Genomic DNA, 13,861 nt, shown 5'->3' with positions numbered 1-13,861 from the left:
AAATGTGACATATGTTCATACAAAAGCATCGAAGCATAACCTATACAATATTCATAACAACCAGCACTTAAATGCATATTTTTTATATTCATTTTTTGAGTTTAAATAAGCTAACACATCCTCTACAGAGAAATTAAAATATATAAAAAATAATATATCATTTTCTTCTGCAAAATATTATGTATTTGCTGAATTTACATGTTGGAAACAAAGCATAAAATATAAAATGTTCCATAACTTTTGCATAGGCCACATTTTATATTTTATTTTCCTTTAATTTGTTAAATTCAGTAAATAAACAGTAATGGTGTATTAAAGTGTGCAGAGGTGTGTCTCTGTAGAGGAAGTGTTCATTTATTCACACTTAGAAAATCAACAAATACATGTAATTTAACCAGGGGTGCCCATACTTTTGCATACAGCTGTGTATTTTGGAAATTATTTCTGCGGTAGGTGCACTGCTTACCATGTGTCCTTATTAACATATCTATTCATATTCATAAACAGCATGTCCTACATACAATATATCTCCTGTCTATTCATTCATTCATTCGTTCATTCATTTATTCATTCATTTTTTGTTCCTGTAGGAAAGCGGACCGGACCCTCGTCCCCAGGCCCCGCCGGGCTTCATCCCCAACTCTGTGCTGGTGGGAAAGCTGTGGCCAGACGTGGTAGTGGAGAACACTGTGCCCCCTAAACTGTGGAAGCTACGGGACGACCTCGGCCTCGAGTCTGAGGAGGTGAGGGGTGAAGGCTTCACTGCTTAAACCATCATCAGATACAACTCTGTTCTCATTTTACAGTGTCGCTCAGCACACAATTCAACCAGTCTCAGCAGCATAGCTGTCAGTGCTTAAGTACTCAGTACAGTCTGAGACGAATGTGTGAGGATTTAAACGGGTCCATTACATAATACACTGTCTTACGCAAAAGGTTGAACACCCCTGGTCATATTACCTGTTTCTGTTGATTTTCTAAGTGTAAATAAGTGAACACATCCTCTACAGAGACACACATCTGCACATTTTAATGCACAGTTACTGTTATTAATGCACATTTTGTACGTTATGTTTTATTGTTTTCCAATATGTTAAACTCAGCAAAACAATAAAAATGGTGTGCTAAAATATACATACTGTATTTAACTTATTTGGTACTATTTGGGTGGTGGATCATTCTCAGGACTGCAGTAACACTGACGTGGTGGTGGTGTGTTAGTGTGTGTTGCGCTGGTATGAGTGGATCAGACACAGCAGTGCTGCTGGAGTTTTTAACACCTCAGTGTCACTGCTGGACTGAGAATAGTCCACCAACCAAAAATATCCAGCCGACAGCGTCCTGTGGGCAGCGTCCTGTGACCACTGATGAAGGACTAGAGGATGACCAACACAAACTGTGCAGCAGCAGATGAGCTATCGTCTCTGACTTTACATCTACAAGGTGGGACTGACAAGGTAGGAGTGTCTAATAGAGTGGACAGTGAGCGGACACAGTGTTTAAAAACTCCAGCAGCACTGCAGTGTCTGATCCACTCGTACCAGCACAACACACACTAACACACCACCACCACGTCAGTGTTACTGCAGTGCTGAGAATGATCCACCACCCAAATAGTACCTGCTCTGTGAGGGTCCATGGGGGTCCTGACCACTGAAGAACAGGGCAAAAGGGGGCTAACAAAGTATGCAGAGAAACAGATGGACTACAGTCTACATGGCCATCCTACCCACCCAGAGAAAGTGAGGATTCACGACCACAGATGAATACAAATCTTTTGTAATGGACGTCTGTATGTTTGCATGACTATAACTCTCAGGCTTCATGTGAGGATCTGAGAGACAGTTAAAGCAGTAGTTCAGTAAAAACTCCAATTTACACCATTTTCCCTCACTCTAAATGTCAGCCAGGTCGTGTTTTTATTCACAAAAATGCACAAAAGTACATCACTGCTAAAACCAGCAGTGTTAGCCACCTTAAAGACTGAATATTCTCTGTAATTTTGTCCATACAGTGTCAGAATCCAAGCAGGTCTATTAGAGATACTGAACAACTCGACAAGGATGTGATGATTTAGGCATGCAGTCAGCACCATGCTAACTGGTAGATTATGAGCCTCCATTATTAGCTACATTAACCTTGTATCTCTCAGTGCAAAACCCAACCAAACTACATACTGAACCAGCAGACACAATTTACATTCTGACTACATTGATTTACCATACAAAACATAGTAGTTATGCTTGTGATGGTCACATCGCCTTTTTATAACCTGCTGCTGTTTGTTAATGTTGGACAGAGTGAGGTGGATGAGGTGCAGTGCTTCATCTATGAGGAAGAGGAGGAATTTGTTATGCGCCCTGCCGAACGTGTTGAGACGCCACCAGAAACCGCCAAGTCCACTCCCACCTCGGCCCCCACGAGAGAAGGTCAAATATACACTGAAGGTGTGTCTTAGATGCTTGTGTTTGGGGTTAGGCATAGAAAGGGAAAGGTCCAAAAGTATCCAGACACCGCGTCTACATTAGATTTGGATATTTAAGGCTGCTACTGATGTAGAAATGTACAAACACAGCCTGCAGTCTCCATCGAAAAGCACCGCCAGTAGAATGGGATTCTCTAGAGCTACACACAAGCCTAAGGTCACCATGCCCAACGCCAAACATCAGCTATGGATGTAAAGCTCCCTTCCATTGGGCTCGCAACAGTGGAGCCATGTTCTCTGTTTAACATGTCTGAGATGTGTTGGAGTGCCAAAGCTTCATGCATGGAGTTAAATGAAGTAAAGAAGTTCTCCATTAAACGCTTTTGGGCTGAGTTGGAGTGATAAAACTGCATTGAACACCTTCGACCGTTTGTGATCCAGACCTAATGGACCGAGACTAATGTTCTTAGCTGAAAGGAATCAAATCCCAGCTAAAATCTTCTGACATGTAGCCTATATTTTTATTCCCAGAACAGAAGAGTCAAATTCGTATGAATATCCTTGTCTCTGGGGGAAATAGTTGTCCTGATACTTTTGGACAGTGTATATATGTTTGTTTTATGATTATGTAATCTTTGTCTCCTCTTTTTTTTGTTCTCCCATTCACGAAAGCCCCTCCCTCCCATTAAACAAGCTCCACCTCCAAAACTCCCGTCTCCACCTAAAACTCCAACTCCACTCCCATCTCCACCCAAACCAGCCACTCCTCCACCCCCCCGCACTCCTTCTCCACAGCTGCCCTTTTTCCTGCAGCGGTTTCTGGGGGAGCCGTGGTTTCACGGCATATACTCAGACCAGAGGGTGAGTTTTACACACACACACACACACACACACTTGTTTGTCTTGCTATACAAATGAGGACATCCACAGACTTCCATTAATGTTTCTGTTACTGTAGCAAAATAACACTACACCTAAACCTGACCCTAGCCTTAACCTCAGTATCCAAAAGGCAGTTTTTCTGCTCTTTTAGTTTTCAAATAAAGAAAGTAATTGCGGTGATAACAACACATAATGTCATATAGTCCTATCATATTGAGGACATAGGGTCCTCACAAGTATAGCACTACAAGAACGCACACACACGCACACACACACACACACACACACACACACACACACAGACAAATGGACATGTGTGTACTGGGCCTGCACATCATGGACAAAATACTTACATTGCTATATTAAAGAACTTGATTTGATGTTCTGTTTGACCTCTATTCAGCTTAAAACTGTATTCAATTTTTTACCTTTATGATTGTTTTTCAAATAAATAATAAATATATAATAACGAATAAATATACACTCATTACAAATTTGATGCCTGCAGCATGTTTCAAATAAGTCGGGACAGGAGCATGTTTACCACTGTGTTACATCACCTTTCCTTTTAACAACACGTAATAATCATTTGGGGACTGAAGCACAGAATATTTTTGCCATTCTTTTATTATATATTACATGTTTTGAGTGGGAAACAGGTCTGAACTGCAGGCAGGCCCGCCTGGCACTCTCACCCTCATGCAAAGTGTTGTCATATTGAAATCACCCTGGACTTTCCTGAAAAGAAATCATCTAGAACAGTGGTTCTCAGACCTGTCCTTGGGGACCAGTGTTTCCATTTTTGCTCAAGCTTAACTTGCAACATTGAGAGAGAGCAAAAATGTGGACCATCTGGGGTCCTTGAGGACCACTGGTCTAGAAGGCAGCATTATGTTGTCAAATACTGTATGTTTTTGCCTCAATAGTCCCTTCACAGACAAGTTACCCACTAATATCCTCCCTTTTTTAAACTTTTTGGCTTTTGAACTTTATGCTGGTAAGAATCTGGATGGTCCTTCTTTCTTTAGCTCAGAGAATGACATCCATTATTTCCACAAACAATCTGAAAGGTTGACTCATTAGACGACAATAAATGTTTCCACTACGCATCAGTCCATTTCAGATGAGCTCGAGCCCAGAGAAGTTGGCGGTGTTTCTGATTGTTTTTCATATAAGGCTTCCACTGTGCATTGTATTTGTGGATGCAGCAACAGACAGTGTTTATTGACGACAGCTTGTCAAAGTATTCCTGAGCCCACGTGGTGATGTCCATCACAGAAGCATGCCTGTTTTTAATGCAGTGCTGTCAGAGAGGTTAAAGGTCACAGGCATTCAGTTGTGGTTTTTGGCCTTGCCCTTTACGCACATAGATTTCTCCAGGTTTCCTGAATCTTTTGATGATATTATGCACCGCAGAGGGTGAAATATCAAAAATCTCTGCTCGTTGAGGTACATTGTTCTTGAACTAGTGGATTAAGAATGAGCTTTTTTTTTCACAACGTTCCTAGTCTTAAACTGCCTCTGTCTCAACTGCTTTTATTTGCATTTCACATACTTTCCCAACTTCTTTGGAATTCAGGTTTGTGGTAAGATTGGCCTGCATTATTATGAAGAAAAATATTTATTTATTTTTTTATTTATATCTTGATTCTTCTAGAAAACCCACTGAAACACTCATTTCATCTGAATGAATCATCTGAATACTCACAGCATGCTTTAAAAACACTGATTGGATGGAGGAACAAATGTTGCAATGCCATAATAATAAATAACAGTAATAAAATAAGCCTTTGTTTACACAGTGTATTCCTGAGTCTCTGAGTCCAGCTGAGTTCTGTGGTCAGTTGCTGGACTTCCTGAAGTGCTGCAGTGTGGATCAGAAGCTGAGAGTGCTCAAAGCCATCATCACTTTGCATGGAGAAAACCTGCTGAACACACAGCTCATCACACACGGCCTGCTGACATCACTACACGCCTGCCTGCACCGTAACATGGTAACCACACTAGAGATGGGCAGCACCACTGATTCTCTGTGAGTCTAATACTAATACCAGAGCTAATCTTCAGTATCATTGAGTGTGTTTACATACACTTAATAATCCAATAACTGCAGAAAATCAGATTTTGTCAGTAATCCTATCAGCGCATTTATATGCTCTTGGGTAATCAGATAATGGGAAAACTCCGGGTCTACATGAGTCAGGCAGTAATCGGATATCTGCAGATTTGTACTCACAGAAGAAGACGTGATGTAAATGTCGGTTTCAGCATCACTCCAAAAGTGTTTTGCTGCATCTCGCAGCAACACTGCTTATCCATTTCTGGAACCGCGGTCTGATCTCACACATGCACAAACTAAGATATCTGAAAGAAATCAGAGTAAGAGTTTACACACACTGAGAAATCTGATTACTGAGCTAAAATCCAGCTCTCTTTATCGGACTTTCCAATCAGATTTCTAGATGGGAATATGGCGTTCACATGACCATTTGAATAATCAGATAACTGCAGAAATCTGATTATGATCGGATTATTGAGTGCATGTAAACGCTCTCTGTGTTTAAAAGTCTTTTGGAGCATGTAAAAGAGGGGAAATGTGTGATTTGTACAGTGAAAACTGCCAATGCAAACTTAGTTATTGACTCACTACAATACCTAGGCTTGCTAGGATTAGGTTTTGGGTTGAGGTTAAGGTTGGGGATGAGGATTAGGGCCAGGGTGAGGGTTAGGATTAGGTTGTGGGTTGAGGTTAAAGTTAGGATTAGAGCCAACAGAACATCTACAAGACATTTACTTCACTGTATTCAGATGCTTCACTACTGCTACTTCACTGATATGTTATTGATGTGTTACTGATAATCTGAGTTTCTTAATCATCTACAAAGGACCACTCCACATAAAGCGTTACTGAAGTTTTATCCAATCAAACTATTTACCTTAAAAAAAACAGGTTTGATTGGTTCAGACTATCCTCAACGTTTCAGATGGGTGCACTGTTTTTAGGCACTAGGCAGCACGACAACATGATCACTGAGAGGATTAGGGTCTGAATCTGTTTACCTTAGACTGCACTGTGGCCATAGCTACCCGTCCACTGAGCTCAGCTGAAAATAAAGCCATTGATAGAGTGTCCAGAAAGTTTACCACTTTTATTCACAGCAATCATTTTGAACCACTTTTCAGCATCAGAGACACATTCGATTTAATAGAGAACACTCTGCATAACTAGAAGGGGAAAGTTTGTGAACGAACTTCAGGTCGGGTTGACAAAGCCGTTGCTATGGTATCCCAGAGGGCTGTTAAGGTGTTGCTAGGCCATTGCTGCGGTATCTCACACATCTCTGTGCCAGTCACAGTCACGCTATGCTGTAGTCAGTCATGTGTGTGTGTGTGTGTGTGTGTGTGTTTGTGTTTGCAGTCAGATGAGGAGCAGCGTTTCGTGGAGGAGCTGCTGAATTTCCTGGTGTGTGTGAATCCACACAGCTTTGAGCTCATGGTGGAGCTGCTCAGCCTGCTGGCAGACAAACAGCTCGGATTACAGTAAGAAAAAACACATATACATACTCTATAAAATCAAACACAAAGCCTTCAGAACGTCTCTGAATTAACCTCTTAAACTGCTGGATTTACACTTAAACAGGAATTGAAATCCTAAAAATTATTTACTCCAAAATCAAGGTCAGCTGGGCCTGCTCAGCAATTTCATACCTGCCACAGAGCACACATGCATGGTAGGATGATGTTAACTGTTTAACCCTGGTGTGGTGTTGATGTGTTTGTTACTCAGTGGTCTGCTGGACCCACCACATTATTGTTTATTAAATCAATACAGCCATAACAATTTATGTAAAAATACCAAACGTTTAAAATATCCCAAGTGTCCAGCGTAGGGTTCTCCTTTAGCAGCTGTAGCCAGTCAGCAGCCTGTCCATGTTGTCCACACACACATATATACAAACACATACACACACACACTAACAGCAGGCCATGTAGGAGGAGAACAGAGTGAAGAACATAGCACCTCCACACTTTTACTCCCTGCAGGTTCAGCCCAACACCACATGTGTAATGTAAATGTGTGGGGGGTGAACAGTGTGAAGACCCTGAAAATGGGTTATTTTATATGTTCCTCACAGAAGTTGAGCAAAGGCCAAGAATCTGAGGTTGAAATGAGAATAAATCACACATTTTTTTCTTTTGATAAACATGATAATGGGTCCCACAGACTGAACACCACACAGGGTTAATTGTGTCATGCAGTGTGCTGGTCTTTGTATAGAAGCATCTGCAGTTCCTATTTGTTTTGGCTCATGTAAGTTTATATATATCGCTGTTAGAAGAAAACCTCCTATCTCCATTTTTGTCATTTTTCAGTTTTTGGCATAATTAGAAAATGCCTGTTGTTCTTTACATTGTGTGTGAATTTCATGAAGAATGGACCGAAACAAACGACCCAAAATGACTTGGAAAAAAGTCTGATTCCACTGACTTAATTAAAAGTAAAGTATGTTTTTTCCTTCTCCTGTAAAGTTACCATTTTGGAGATAAGAGCTTTTCTTCCAAGAACAGCGATATATATATATATATAGTGTCAAATGTTGAATAGACAAATAGAAATATCTCATTACATTTTACATTGACTTACATTAAAAATAAATGTTTTTGCCTTATTCTGTAAAGTTAGCATTATGACTTTTTTGGACAGTAATGGTCAACTTTTGCACTGGCTACATTTTATGTATTATTTTGTGTTTTATTTTATTTTTTATGTTAAATTCAGCAAATAAACAATAACTGTGTGTGAAGTGTGTCTCTGTAGAGGATGTATCTCTTATTTACACTCATAAAATCAACAAAAACATTTTACCAGGGGTGCCAAAAGTTTTGAATACGACTATGTTTGTTTATCTGTCACTTTCATGTGACTCTTCTCTCTCTTTCACCCCTCTCTGTCCCTCTCTCTCCTTCTCTTCAGGGGTCTGGCAGCGTGTATGCTGCAGGTTCTGGGAGTGGACGATACTCAGCAGTGGTTGCCTCCACAGCTGGAGCTCTTGGACTCTGAGGCTCGAAAGCAGCCGAACCCTCAGGACGCGCTGCGGGAGGCAGTCGGTCAGTGGCTCCACAGCTGGACCGAGGAATACAGAGTGAGAAAAGCAGAGATACTGACCGCTTCCACATTACTGACCCAGAGCGGTTTAAATCATTTACCACCACCAGTTACATTTGTTTATTTGGCTCATTTTTGAAAATAATCCTGAATTATTTCAAATAACTGAATCGTATCACAATTTAAAATTTCTGGAGCCTTGAATTTCCTTAAGAATCGTAATCGAATCAAGTGGTCGTGAGGTCAGAGATTTACCCCAGTGCAGAGTGAGGAAGAGGCTGTAAACTTTTCTTGGCGGTCGGTTTGTTATGTTTGCTGCGTTTAGTTTAGTCTCATTTAGAGACTTGCTTGTGATATAAACATCACTTTCGTAGTAAAACTAAATTGAAAATAAGTATTTTTAAAGTTCAAACTCGCTGCTGCCACACTCTGGAGAGTCTTTTCACTAATATGAAGGGAATCCTACTGTTTATTTGCTGAATTTAACACACTGGAGGAAAAATATATTTACATTTATATTTTATATAAGGGCGGCACGGTGGAGCAGTGGGTAGCGCTGTCGCCTCACAGCAAGAATGGCCTGGGTTCAATTCCTGGCCGGGCGACCAGGGTAATTTCTGTGTGGAGTTTGCCTGTTCTCCCCGTGTCTGCATGGGTTTCCTCCGGGTACTCTGGTTTCCTAGGTGTGAATGTGTATGTCTGTCTGTCTGTCTGCCCTGCGATGGACTGGCGACCTGTCCAGGGTGTTTCCTGCCTTCCGCCCAATGACAGCTGGGATAGGCTCCAGCACCCCACCGCAACTCAGAAGGATAAGTGGTTTAGATGATGTATGTATGTTTTTCCCAATTTGTTCAGCAAATAAATAAAAATTGTGCACTAAATTGTGCAGAAAATGCCAGTTTGTTCCCTGTAGGGGATACTTTTGTAGAGTATGCGCTCAGAAAATTAGCCAAAATATTTTTGCAGAAGAAGACTGAACACAAAAATCAACACAAATCACAAAACAATAAAACACACATTCCTAGAAATATTCTAAATTTCTATAGCCTTAGAATAAATAAGCTGCATTGCAGTCCATGTAGTTAAACATCAGGAACAGTAATAATCAGCCTTAGGATGTAAGTAAGGATTTATGTAATAAATAACATTTACATTCAGCTTGCATTAAAAACATATAACACAAAATAATAATAATAATAATAATAATAATAATAATAATAAAGTGTATTTATATAGCACCTTTCTTACATTAAAAATGCAGCTCAAAGTGCTTCACAATACAAAGTAAAAACAACAGAAGAAGAGAAAACATAATCAAAAATAAAATAAACTAATAATAAATAGCAGAAAAGGGGGTATATTCATAATTACACAATACATACACATATATATATATATATATATATATATATATATATATATATATATATATATATATATAATTTAAATAATAAAAAACACAAGATGTACAGATAAATAAATAAGGAAACAATATACAATAAAATTGTTGCTAATGAGAAAATACAAGTATTTTCCAGTAAATTCCAGTAAAAACAAAGGAAACAATAAAAAACTAGTTAAACACAAAAGTAAATAAACATGTTGAACTGTTCCTTATAAACATTGACAGAGGGAGGCTGACAGACGTTTAACGGTAATGTGTTCCAGATCTTTGGGGCATAAAAACAAAACACTGCCTCTCTGCTCTTTACAACGTTCATACGTGGAACATGGAGAAGCAGCACTAGATGATCTTAAAGCTCAATCTGGAACACAGTCTGTCAACGTGGCAAACAAATTAGTGTTTCCTGTATGTCCTGTTTGATTTGTTGTTGTTGTTGTTGTTGTTAGCGCTGATGTACAGTACAAGCTCGAGAGAGACAGGAAACAGCAAATAACTGACCTTTACTCACCACGTTACAAGAGATAAGAGAACGAAAAAACAGAAGAGCAACCACAGAAAAATAAAGGCAGGACTTTGGATTCTCAACAACAGAAACACAAGCAGACGGTCATTAATACCACCTTCTACCTTCAGATGTCCTCAAACCGGGACAAGCTCCTAAATAATGTGTTTTAGTTACTGATCAGTCTGGATGACAGACTGACCGGCGGCTGACCTGTGGGTGTGTTGTGTTCTGCCTTGTGTTCAGGTGTGTTTGCTGTGTTTTCCAGGTGCACAAACATCTGGAACTTCCTCAAAGCTCCGGAGGCAAGAGTGCGGTCTCCCCTGTGGAGGTTCTGCGCTATTTCTGCTGCCTGCAGAGAGAAGGGCAGGTGCAACCTAAGAAAACACCACCAGAGGGCAGGAGAGACACGGTGCTGCTGGACACGCAGGCATACAGGTACGCATGTAACCACACGGTCACTGTTACTGGAATTTACCATTAAATTGGCTTGACAAAGCCAACAGTGCTCTTCATAACCTTATTATTATTATTATTATTATCTTCACTACACAAATGGTTCTTCACAGGTTCTTTAGTAACAACAGTGGTTCTGTATAGAACCATGAACACTCAAAGAACCATTTGCATGCTTTAAGGGGTTCTTTGCATCATGAAAGGGTTCTTCAGAGTGATGGAGAATGTCCTGTAATTCGTGCTATCTAGAACCTTTTTGAGTTCTATATAGCACCAAAAGGGTGCTTCTACCGTTATGATGTCAAGCTTGTAACAATAGAAGAACATTTCACCATGCAAAGAACCCTGTAATCAAGCAAAGTGTTCTTTGACTATTCATGGTTCTATGTAGAACCATTTTCTTTAATAAAGAACCCTTGAAGAACCATCTTTTTTAAGTGTGTTGTCATGAAAAAGCCAACTTACCGTTCTTTATTTTCTTCTCAATGTTGTTCAAAAAATTTTCAACGCTTCTCCTCCTGTAGCATTTGAGCTAGAACCACAAAACCTGGCAGGATCGTAGAGCCTATAACCGTATAGGTTGCTTCTGTGTTTTTAACCGATTTACCTTACGGTGTTTATACAGCGTTCATTCAAAAACTAGTTTTTTTTTTCATAGGAATGAATGGGGGAATGCTCAACTTCCTGAAACCACTTATATAACGTCTATATCTCTCCCTCTTATTCCACCACAGTCAGCATAAACTCTGCGGCCAGATGTTTCTAGACACTTCTCTTATGTCACCATCATTCAATTATGCTAGCAACACTTTAGCAACCACCTGGCATACCGACGTAGGAGGAGGACAACTGCTTTAACTTGTTAAAAACATATTTAAAAGTTTGTTTATAACCTTTCCACTTGTAGTTCTGCCGGTTTGTGTAATCAGTCAGTCAAGTTTCTTCTGTAATTTTACACTGGAGCTAGAGGCTGATGTTAGACAGACAGACAGACAGACAGACAGACAGACAGACAGATAGAAAGATAGATAGATAGATAGATAGATAGATAGATAAGTGTGGTACAATATGAAAAGAAGAAAGTACAGACTCAGCAAAATTGTCAACTATAAATAAATCTATCTCGCTTATTACAAAGAAACACTGTTATTACAAGTAACACTGCCTAATGATTTTACCGGTGCAACATGTTCACGTGCTCATTTTTAAATAACAGTATGACGGGGGAACGTTGCTCAAATTAGATATTTTTGACACAATCTGTGATCCCCAGATGCTTTTTGCTTTTAGAGAGCTTCCCCTTTTGTGTCTTGGCTTCTCTCTGTGCCTCTTTATGCTCTTAGGAAGTTTTTATAACACTGTCCCACTCAGTGATGCTCACTGAGCGCCGCACCCACATTTCTGTGAAGCTTCTGTTGTACAAAGCATGAATTTACAATAAAATGTTGCATCTAATATCCTTAAAAACACACTGGCCTCATAAAAACAGAGACTGCTATGAAAGACTATGACTATCTCTACATCCTGTGGTAAAGAATCCACTAACAAAGATTACAACTCTTAGATTAAGAAGCTGAGCTAAGTCCCTGTATCTGGCTCTTTTAGATGGAAGGCAGTGCAGCGCCTGGGAGAGACATACAGCATGTCTCGGATTCGAGAACCACGCGGTGAGTTTAGACAGCACAGCAAAGATTGAATTGAATTCAGAACCATGATCCAACTGTGTTTTGCTCACAGAGGAGTTAGACCTCCGCATTTAACCCATCCATGCAGTGAAACACCCACATACATGTACGCTAGTGAACACACACACTAGGGGCAGTGAGCACACTTCCTCAGAGCGGTGGGCAGCCCTATCCACAGCACCCAGGGAGCAACTGGGGGTTAGGTGCTGTTCTGAATTACTAGCTACATTCAGTTTCAGACAGAATTTTGTGAGCTACAGTCGGTTCAGACAGAATTATGTGAGCTACAGTCGAGTTCAGACAGAATTTTGTGGGCTACAGTCGAGTTCAGACAGAATTTTGTGGGGCTACAGTCGGTTCAGACAGAATTATGTGAGCTACAGTCGAGTTCAGACAGAATTTTGTGGGCTACAGTCGAGTTCAGACAGAATTTTGTGAGCTACAGTCGAGTTCAGACAGAATTTTGTGGGCTACAGTCGAGTTCAGACAGAATTTTGTGGGCTACAGTCGGTTCAGACAGAATTTTGTGGGCTACAGTCGGTTCAGACAGAATTTTGTGGGCTACAGTCGAGTTCAGACAGAATTTTGTGGGCTACAGTCGGTTCAGACAGAATTTTGTGGGCTACAGTCGAGTTCAGACAGAATTTTGTGAGCTACAGTCGAGTTCAGACAGAATTTTGTGGGCTACGGTCGGTTCAGACAGAATTTTGTGGGCTACGGTCGGTTCAGACAGAATTTTGTGGGCTACAGTCGAGTTCAGACAGAATTTTGTGGGCTACAGTCGAGTTCAGACAGAATTTTGTGAGCTACAGTCGAGTTCAGACAGAATTTTGTGGGCTACAGTCGAGTTCAGACAGAATTTTGTGGGCTACAGTCGAGTTCAGACAGAATTTTGTGGGCTACAGTCGACTTCAGACAGAATTTTGTGGGCTACAGTCGAGTTCAGACAGAATTTTGTGGGCTACAGTCGAGTTTGGTTCAAAACTGAATGGTTTAATTCATCTTTAATGGTGTTACTACCTCAGATCTTACTCAAGTCTTTATTGCCCTCCTCAGAGCTTTGGTTGCCACCCCTTCCTTCCAGGCCGCTGCTGATGGGCTTCACTCGGCTGTTGTCTCTTCCACTTGCTCGTATCTCTCTCTCTCCGTTCCCTCTCTCTCTGGACTCACACTGCTTGAAGGAACCTTCACCACGACGCTACTTCCTGCTGGAGCGATCCTACGTCCAGTACTACAGATAGTCACTCCTTCTAAACTAGACAACCGAGGAAGAAACTCAAGGGACTGTCAGGAATCTGTATCTCTTTCCTCAGAACTACACTGGAGTATCCTAACTAATCTTTAATAAAATAATACACTCAGATATTTCTAAACATTCAACGGCTTTCAGTTTTCTAAC

The 13,861-nt window shown here is 40.5% G+C and overlaps 1 long non-coding RNA gene across 1 annotated transcript; it reads left to right on the top strand.

Annotated features, from left to right (window-relative positions):
• The first annotated feature begins 10,359 nt into the window (after positions 1–10,359).
• LOC118826015 lies at positions 10,360–13,861 on the top strand. Its single transcript, XR_005008717.1, has 3 exons — positions 10,360–10,759; positions 12,383–12,444; positions 13,519–13,861. It is a non-coding gene; the product is annotated as an uncharacterized LOC118826015 (long non-coding RNA).

Source organism: Colossoma macropomum, unplaced genomic scaffold, assembly GCF_904425465.1.
Source record: "Colossoma macropomum unplaced genomic scaffold, Colossoma_macropomum, whole genome shotgun sequence".
NCBI lineage: Eukaryota > Metazoa > Chordata > Actinopteri > Characiformes > Serrasalmidae > Colossoma > Colossoma macropomum.
Note: the sequence above shows the minus strand (reverse complement) of the source record. Positions and strands in the feature narration are given on the sequence as shown.